Raw genomic sequence first — 10,566 nt, forward strand, 5'->3', positions numbered from 1 at the left:
GTAAATACCCAGCCAAACTATGTTGTTTTCAGTCTGAAAGTTTACTGGTCAAGAAATCTTGCTATCAGACTTTTGTTGTTTTAGTTGTCCTCTTTGCTTTTAATTTTTGTTGTTATGTTATAAAATTATGCTGATATAGATATCTGATATTGGTGTTCCTATATATGTCTTTAATTCCTAAATTTTGAAAGTAGAAACCAAGGACTGGAGTTGTATAAAGTTGCTTAAAAATATAGAAGTTAAGACTATTGCATGCTACTTTCTATTGGTTGTTTTTGTGGTAATTTAAGCTAGTCTTTTTAGTGCAATATTTGTGTTGTTTCTTCATTCTGAAACATTTTAGTGTCTATATTCAATAATCAGTAGTTTTTGATACATTTGAGTTCATATAGTAGCTTTATTCTTTTCCAAACGGAATAGAAACTGATAAAGATGATTATGGAACTTTAGTTTTGCAAGTTTGGGTGTCCTGAGTAATTTCAGTGTTGCTGTTTGAATTAGAGATTCTTGTTTTCTCTTACACAGCAAGAGCTTAGAGTGACTAAGAAACCTATATGAGTATTAAAACATCCATAGAACTGATTAGGAACCTTAGACTTTGCATGAACTGAAGTGACATTTGAATGGAAAAGTTTATGTAACTTGTTCATTTAGTTAACTTTGAGCAGCCATATCTTTTGAATTAATCATGCATTTTAGAAATCATTTGCATGTATTGAAAGTTCATATTCTTAGCTTGTTATCTGGGTAGTTTCATGCAAGTTCATTTAGAATTCGTTAGTCAGGGTTGGAGCTGAAAACATAGCTGAACATTCTGCAAATCAGCTTTCTTGTATTTTGGAGTCAGTCACCTTATTGCTAAAAACCGTACATTTAGGTTGGTTATTTGAAGTTTGTTTCTTCATAAAAGTGGTAGCAGACATCCTAGAGATTATTCCAGATTTTGAATTACTTGAAAATGATTTTTCTAGATTAAGATATGATTTTTCAAAGTTGAGGGTCTGCAGTAAGAAATTCTGCAGATCAGTTTTCTGTGTTTTTGACCCAGCTGCATTTTTACTAATATCTGTGCCTTTCAGTTGAGTATTTGAAGTTTGTGTCTTCATGAAAGTTGTAGTACACATGTTAAACATCATTTAGGAGTTTGAATCTCTTGAAAAGAATTTCTGTAGATTAAGTTATGAATTTTCGAAGTTGAAGGTCAGCTTTAAATGGTTTCTGCATTTGTTACTATTTTACTGTTTATTCGTTTTGATTTCAATGGTTTCTTTCATTCAAACTTGTATAGATATTGAGATTAGATCATAAAGTTCCTATATGTGTCATTATTTTCTGATATTCAAGGTAGAAACCATGATTTTGGTTTGCTTAAAGCTAGCTATAAGATTTAGAACTACTTTTACTTGTTGCTTCTTTATTTTGCTGTTTGTGTGATGCTTTAGTTCAGTCCTTTACACTGAAAGTTTGGTGTGATTTATTTTTGTTTTAACACCAGAATGTCTATATTAAATACGTAGAAGTTTTGTATCACATAGAGTTCCTGTTTTACTTTTGAAAACAAAATTTAGGCACTTTTAGCAAAATTTTCTGAAAATCCTGAACCTGTAGCTGAACTTTGAAAATCCATAACTAATTCAAGAAAAATCGTTTTAAGGTGATTCCAACTCTCAGTGTTTCTTTACTGTGTCTACTATAAATATTTAGAAGAACTTGAAGTCCAATTCTAAACAGTTTTGTACAGTTTTTGAAGTTAAGGTGACTGGTTCAGAAAGCTAAATTGTGTTGTTGTGTTTTGTGTGAAAATGTTTTGGTTTGATATTATATCTTTTGTTTAGCATCTGAGTCTTACTGTCATTACTGAGTCTTAATATGAGTTCTAAATGAAATAGAGTATTGGTATATGAATGTTTAACTAATGCTTGTATCTTGTATTAGGAGCTTGATTGCTTCAGGTGATCGGCAAAGGTAAGGGGATCTGGGGAACCTCTAATCATTTGTCTTATGTGCTTATATGTTTGTTGACATGTATGGTTTGGTGTAGTTGAGTATTTGTGTGAATTACATGTTTGAAGTATGAGTTGTTTATAATTCGATGCATCATTCATTGAAGTCATTTGAAGGATAAGGGTGGTGAAGGTGATATGAAATTGATCTTTTGCGTAGTTGAGTCCAAACCTCAGCAGGAACCATGTCCCATGTATGCCCGTGGTTATTGCGCAATTAGTATAAGAATGATGAGGGTAATTCGGGACTAGAGAAAGGGGAATGGACAAGATGACTAGCAAAAGAGGGCTAGGGATTGATTTTGGTGAAGTTGTTAATATAGTTGAGTATGCTAAGTCACCTTCTTGGTAAAATACATAGTATGGGACATGGGCTCAGTTTGTTCAGCTATGTGGATTAACTGGTGTAGAACATTCATTTATGCATATCATGTGATCATTGTATGGGTATCTTTTGTTTGGAGAGGAATAGCTCCTTACTAAGCCGTAGGTTGAGCTCACCCCTTTACAGTCTTGCAGGTTATGAAACAGGAGAACTACGACAATTAGTGATTGAAGTAATTAGAGTTATTTGGATTTCGCAATGTGTAATCATCATAAGGAAGAGAGTTTCCTTAGAACTTTTGAGTTGTACATATCTTGATTTTGAAATGAAAAGTCAATTTCTTTAAGGTGTCTATTTTATTTTCTATACTTTAGCTTATTTTTAATTGAGAAATTTTAAATACACACCCCTAATATCTTAATACACACCCCTTACTTAATACACCACCTATCAAGTTTTTCATTTTAGTATTATACTTAATACACATCCCAAACTGCCTAAAATACCCTTAATTTATGAAATATTCCATTATTTAATATAATTAATATATATTTACTATTTGGTACCTCTTACATATTTATTTTGTCTAATTTTTGTTAGAAATTTTTAGTTATCGTCATTCAATTTATAATCAAATGATTATTGTTATATCCCAACTCCAAATCACCAATATAAGTTTTCAAAATTCACAAACTAGTAGAATTGTAGAAGTATAGTAGCTATTAAACATATATAACTAGTTATTCGATAAAACATGTCATGATAAATATGCATTACTTGACAACGTGATATGCAAGATCAAACTAAAGTTGATACAGATAAAAAAATTAAAATTAAAAATTAAAAAATTAAAAAAAGAAGAAGAAGAAGAAAAAAAGAAACCCAAATGAATTGTGGAGAAGAGTTGGGGTTAGGGGAGAAGACCGTGTTTTCGATGATTTTAGGGTAGAAGATGTTGAAAAGAATACTTGCGTGATTTTTATTTATTTTTTTAATAATAGATGTTTATTTTGGTCATTTAGCTTACCTATAAAATTCAATAGAAACATAAAATAATAGAGATGTGTATTAAGAGATTAGGGGTGTGTATTTAAAATTTCTCTTTTTAATTTAGCTCACTCCTCGGGTTTTCGGGAAAAGAAAAAAAAATTCTACCCCAAAATCCGGGGCGTGACAACGTCGCTCCAAAAAGGATGGCCGCTATTGAGACTCTTCTCGTTCGATGAAATATTTAAAGATTTCTTTCTTTTTATTTTGTTCTTTGGTCATACGAGTAAATAGAAGGTATATATGAATATCGTCACTTTTTTTTTTTTCTAAATCAGGTAAACAACTCATATATTAGAACTCTGTGAGTCCTCACAACCTCCCACTTACTAAGGGGAGACTATGCCGCTATACCAAATCTTTATTCACCATATTTGTATTACACCCTACATTTTAATTTCAATAAATTTACTTATTCCACACATCTCTTTTTCCAGAAATATCCTTACATGACACATCCAATTAAAATTCTATGTTTTTAATGAAAATCTCTCCTTATAGTTTATAGCAATAAAAAAATTCATAGAATTTCCTAATTAATAAAATCATAAGTTGACTCCAATGTGTACATCTAGATTAGTTCTCATTAGCAATGTTCGTTTATTCTGGTTCATGTCTAAAGTATGTTAATGGTTGTGAGCAATTTGAGAAGAAATGATATAATGTTTCATTTTTTCTTTTGTGTTAAATTTTTAGTTTAAATGTTCAAAAGGGTATTGAAAAGATTTTGATCAAGTTTTTTATTATTATTAAATTAACACTAATGATCTTGTGAATTGAAAGACGAATTAACGATTATGAGCGAACTCAAAATAGTAATAGATTCTTCTTTTTTGAATCATACTGTTAGCTATTTATTAATTCAAAACATGAATCAAATAGTACATGTGTCTGCTGAAAATAGATTTAGATAGAGGTGGAGACAGTGTGATGATTAATGTTATCCTATGAAATATTAAGTAGTCTTCGTATTTAATTTAATTGGTTAAGTATTTAGTCTTTCTTATACATTGATTTTTACAAATTAGTGTACTTTTACAAACTAGTCATTTTACACGTGAATAATATAATCTTTCAATAATTAAAATGTTGGATTAAATTCAGTTTACTCTTTCAAACTTTAAGACTAAAATCAATTTGATCCCTTATCTTTTTTTTTTAATCAAACTTATCCTTGAACTTTCATATGAACATCATCTTGGTCCAAATTTCAAATCTCCTTGCAATTATGACGTCATAATGTCTTATAAATTTTAATTGTTGACTTTCAGTTTGGTCAAAAGTTCAAACTACCCCTTCATTCAATTTTTTCTATTTCATCACATGTTTTCTTTTTCTTTCTTTCTCTGCCCTCTCTCCCCTTTCGTCCCAACCATTCCACCACAACCAACCCTCCACCTCTCAATCAAATCCCGCACCATCTATACTTCTCTAGACCCCATTTCTCTCAATCAAATCCCCACCATCTAAATTTCCCAAAACCCCATTTCGACATTCCACTCATATGCGCCCCTCAACTTCTCCTCCCTCCAAATCGAGCCTCCTCCGGTGAACACCCCATAAAAACCCCCAAAACCATAAGTTTAACTGAATCCTCTTGTTTCAATGAGAAAAGCCCGCCCTTCTAATTGAAAGTGGTTGTTGGAGACAAGGAGGCTTATGGCAACGTTGAGAGCCGGGTCATGGAGTATGGGGTCTGGGATTTGAGTATTTGGGGATGGAGATAGAGAAAGTTAGGTCTAATGGAGAGAGAAGAGAGATCTGTAGTTCTAAACGAGAAGAAAGAAAGAAAAAAAAAAATGCAAAGGTGAAAAAAAAATGAAAAAAAAGGAAAAGAAAGAAAAGTGAAGAAATAGAAAGAAATTTGTAGTGAGAGGTGGTTTGGGCTTTTCATCCATATTGAGGAACAAAAACTAAAATGTGACGTCACAATAGGTCGAATATTTGAAATTTGGACCAAGGTGATGCTATATGAAAGTTTAGGGATGAGTTTGATTGAAAAAAAAAAGATGAGGGACCAAACTGATTTTAGCCCGATTTTAGCCTTAAAGTTTGAGGGGTTTGAGGGGGTAAATTAAATTTAATCCTAAAATGTTCGTCGGGTGACCCAAGAAGATAGTCAGGTTAACAATAGCCGCATCGGTAAACAAATCACAATTTAAGTTTTAAGCTCTAATCCAATTAAACCTAGGTTGGGGAGCGCACCAGTAAACAACTCAATAATTGTGGTTATAACTCTTTCAAAGATATCAAAACACAATGCTCTTCTCTCTAGAATGCGCCTCATGCTCAAGTTTTATTTGGTAGTGTGATTCTTAGTTTGGCGGCGCACCCTTGGGGCGTCGTTGTCGGACGGGCCTTTGAGGGTTTAGTGCACACTGACGAAAGTCCTTGGTGTGATGGTATTCAATGGAAGTCGGAGGACTGCTTGCATTCGATGATGGCAGATCGATCTCAATTTGACCTTATCAGATCTTGGCGAGGAAGAGGTGAGGATCGGAGCATCGATGCAATGGTTTCGGCCACCAACGAGATCAGGTGTCAATGCAATTAAGATCTTGATTGGTTGTTATTATGGCGTTGAGATCCTGTCAGAGATGATTCTAAATGGGATTTCTTCAGGTTGGGATTCGAGTAATGATGGCAACTGGGATTACAAGTTGTTTGTGGTGTAATGACACGGGGCGTTGTATTGCGCTGAGGTGGTGGCACGACGTAAGAGGGTTGCTGGTGCAGATTCTCACACGGGTTGGGCTTTCTACAGAGTTGGGTTTCACCCAAAGCCGATTAGGGTTTATTTTCTTATTTAATGTTGTTTTTTATTTATGTCATTTAGTTTTCTTGCGCGTTATGCGACCAATAAGTCCCTATATGAGTTGTGTAGGGCAAATCAGGCTAGTCGGGTTTTGTGTATGTGTGTGCATTCAGTGTGCATTATCTACTCTAGGTAGGCGGTGAGTTTTTTGCTTTATTAAATGGTTGCTGCCGCCTAGTATGTTGAAGCAGTCAATACTTATTTTGAGAAACTTAAGAATTCTCATAGAGCCCAGTGTGTCATTAAGTGTCTTGTTTTATTGTCTTTACCTTTTTAAATGTCTTTATTTTAGTGTTTTGTGTAGTATTTATCTAGAGGGTTCTGGAGTCTAAGTGCATTTATTATGAGTAGTTGAGTTAGGGTTATTTAAAAAGGTTGTAGCTTATGTAAATGTCAGTTTTGAAAAAAAAAAAAACATCAGTTTATCAAAAACCTTGTCTTTCTAGCTCTAAGGGTTCAGTGTTCAACCCTTTAGCTATTCCTAGGTGCTTCCAGTTTCAGATCTTTCTAAAGGGCCTACATAAGTTGATATCAAAACCTCATGGCTAGGAGAGGGCGCGGTAGGCAGCCAACCTCTGAGATTGAGCAACTCAAGAGACAAGTTGAATTTCTGACTCAAAGGTTAACTGCCTTGGAGGCCTCAAGATTTGCTGGAGGAAGTGACGACTCAGATAGAAGCTCTGGGAACCCGTTTCACAGTCGCGCTCTACGTTAGGAGCCACCTATTTAGGATGATTGAAGATGGGAGATGAACTTCAAGCTTGAGATACCAGAATTTCATAGTAGCTTACAAGCTGAAGAGTTCATTGATTGGCTAAAACCAATTGAGAGGATATTCGATCTCAAGGACGTGCCAGATGACAAGAAAGTCAAGTTGGTGGCGGTCAAGTTAACGGGACGTGCCTCTGCTTGGTGGGAGCAGCTGAAGATGAAATGTGAGAAACGAGGAAAGGAGAAAATCTGGAGCTGGGAAAAGATGAAGAAAAAGCTCAGGGAGAATTTCCTTCCATTTTACTACGTTCGTACTCTCTACCAACATTTACAAAATCTAAGGCAACGAAAGCGAACTGTGGATGAATACACTGAGGAGTTTTATATGTTGGTGGCCAGAAATGACCTAAATGAGGATGAAGAATAACTGGTTGTAAGGTATATTAGAGGTCTGAGAGAAAGTTTGCAGGATGCTCTTAATCTTCACACTTTTTGGTCTGTATCTGAAGCCCTTCAACAAGCTGTAATCATTGAGAAACTATTGAGCAAGTCTAGTGCTTGGCCACATACCAGAGCTGGTACCAACATAGTAAGATATCAAGCACCATTCAGTGGTCAAGAATCAACAAAGGGTGGGCAATTAGGGGCCAAAGTTCATCTGCAGCAGTTGGGAACCGCTCGAATACTTCAGGACCAGTAAAGCAAGGTCAAGGCAATGCATCCAAGCTTTGTTGTTTCAAGTGTGGAGAACCAAATCACAAGCCCTTTGACTACAGATGAGCGTCAAGTAGCCTCTTGGATAAGAACCAAGCAACTCATCATTGAAGGAGAGAAAATCCTTGATGACATTGGAGATCCCATCTTTGATGAAGATGTGGAGGAGGAATGCAGTGAACACTTGGTTTATGGAGACATCGGTGAGGCTTTAGTCATTCGAAAGAGTCTACTAATGCCTAAAGACATTGAGAAAGATTGGCTACGGCAAAATATATTTCATACCACATGCACCATTGGGAGTAAGGTCTGTAAGTTGATAATTGATGGAGGTAGCTGCGAGAATGTTGTTTCAACTGAAGTAGTAAAAAAGCTCGAATTAAAGCAAGTGAAACATCCAAAACCTTACAAGCTCTCATGGTTCAAGAAGGGTAATGAGGTAATCGTTAATACTCGTTGTTTTATATCATTCTCCATTGAAAACAAGTATTTGGATGAGGTTTGGTGTGATGTAGTTAAAATGGATAATTATCATGTTCTTCTAGGAAGATCATGCCATGGCAGTATGATAGAGGTGGTATTCACGATGGCAGAAAGAATACCTATATTTTCTGGAAGGATAAAGTGAAAATAGTATTAGCACCAATTAAGGATGATGGTTTTTCAAAACAAAGGGCAATGGCGAAGGGAGACAATTTCCTTTTAGTCACCAACTTCCTGCAAAAAGTTGGAGTATGCTTCGCTTTAATTGCAAAAGAAGGCAACCTTATCTCATCTATTTTGGAATAAGTAGAGCCTCAAATCGAAGAGATTACAAATGTCTTACCAAAAGATAGGGTTGTCGCCATTGAGAAACATTCAACACTAGATAGATCTTATATCCGGTGCTAGCCTTCCACGTAAAGCAGCCTATAGAATGAATCCAAAAGTGTTCTAGACTTGACCTTTCTTCTAAACCCAAGCAAAGTGAGCAAGAGAGCAGAAGAAATGGCTGACTACATCAAGTCTATCCGAAATGAGGAAGAGGATTGAAGAGAACAACATCGAAGAAGGATTGTGTTTGAAGAATAGGGGATGTGGTGTGGGCATTTTTGACAAAGGACAAGTTTCCTACCAGAGCTTACAATAAGCTCAAAGATCGAAAAGTTGGTCCTTGCAAATTTCTCATAAGATAAACTATAATGCTTGTCAACTACAACTTCCGAGCAATGTTAAGACTTCAGGTGTCTTCAATGTCAAGCACATCAGTCCTTACAAACTCGAGGACGGGTTTTCTGCATCTCGGGGAGAATAAAGCAGTCAGTAATTACTTTGGAGAAACTTAGGAATTCTCCTAGAGCTCAGTGTGTCATTAAGTGTCTTGTTTTGTTGTCTTTATCTTTTTATCTGTCTTTATTCTAGTGTTTTGTGTAGTATTTAGCTAGAGGATTATGGAGTCCAAGTGCATTTATTATGAGTAGTTGAGTTAGGGTTATTTAAAGGGGTTGTAATTAACTTATGTAAATCTCAGTTCTTAAAAAAAAAAAAAAAAATTAAGTTTATCAAAAACCTTGTCTTTCTAGCTCTAAGGGTTTAGTGTTTAACCCTTTACCTATTCCTAGTTACTTCTAGTTTCAAATCTTTCTAAAGGGTCTGCATCATACGTGGTAGGGTGAAGTTAAGTGTTGTCGTATTTATCTTTTGGCAGCAACATAAGTGGAAAACTGAATAATTAAACATTATGATGTGTAAACGTGTTACATATCCAGTGATCTTTCCAATTTGTCACCGTTACATAAAAGCAAATAGAGTCGTCTTTAGAGCAGTACTATTTGTTAGTTTGTGTCTGGTTGAGTACATAGTTATTGTAGAGATTCCTGTTGTTATTTACGTCTTTGTAATCATGGTTATTGTCTATGTATTCGACAATTTCATCAATAAAGATTTGAGGGCAGTTGCACCAACCTTTTATTCAAAAAAAAAAAAAACACATTAGGCCACTTGCAACGGTTGCCTTTGATGACATTGTAGTATCCTCAATTTCAGACTCATCAAAGGCAACATAGGTGTCAACTGTGAGACTCACTATGGTCTCCTGCTTCTGAATTGCAGTAAGTTGAAAACTTGTTTGGTATGAAGAAAACAGAATGCTCAAGTGGCCTCCTTTTATGACTCGTATCAAGCTCCATAATCTTTTCTTTTTGTTAGTTTAGTTTAACATGTATTCGGTCAATGACATTTCATTGTTCTCTTATTCTACGTGAGGGGAATATGGTTTTTGATAGGTTGGCAAACCTAGGCTTGGCTTCCTCCTTTCTTGCATATGGACTGCATGGGGTTTCCATATCAACCTGAGCATTATTGGTTGTGATGGTTAATGTTCATATGCTTGGATGTTTTTCTATATATAAGCCTATTATTGCGGTAACATTTACACCACTTAATAAGTTGCATCATGCATACTTTATATATCCTTATAGGTGCAGTTGTAATAGAGAACTAAGGATTTTATTCTTTTTCAAAGCGTGGTTGACCATTCTCCTTTAAGATTGAGGGTGAGACTTGCTCCCTACATTGTCTGTCCTCGAATAACTAATATCATCTAATCCCTTATTTAATTTTTGGATTAAATTCAGTTTGCCCCCTCGTACTTTAGGTCAATAATCAGTTTGGTCCCATATCTTTTTTTTTAATAACGTTGGTCCTTGTACTCTCAAATGACATCATTTAAGTCCAAAATTTGAATTTTAGTGCAAAAATGGCTTGAAAAATGACTTTTTTTCATCGTTAGAATGTTTATTTGCCCTATTTCTAGGTTAAAAAGCTCAAATGTGAATCCCCATGTCAGTTTCAAGTCAGCAAATAATATTATTTTTGAAGCAATATTAAAAATTTTGGAAGCAATATTAAAAATTTTGGACATGGTTGATGATGTTTGAGAGTATAAAGACCAACGTTATTAAAAAAAAAAA

The sequence above is a fragment of the Fragaria vesca genome, linkage group LG3 (assembly GCF_000184155.1).
Source record: "Fragaria vesca subsp. vesca linkage group LG3, FraVesHawaii_1.0, whole genome shotgun sequence".
NCBI lineage: Eukaryota > Viridiplantae > Streptophyta > Magnoliopsida > Rosales > Rosaceae > Fragaria > Fragaria vesca.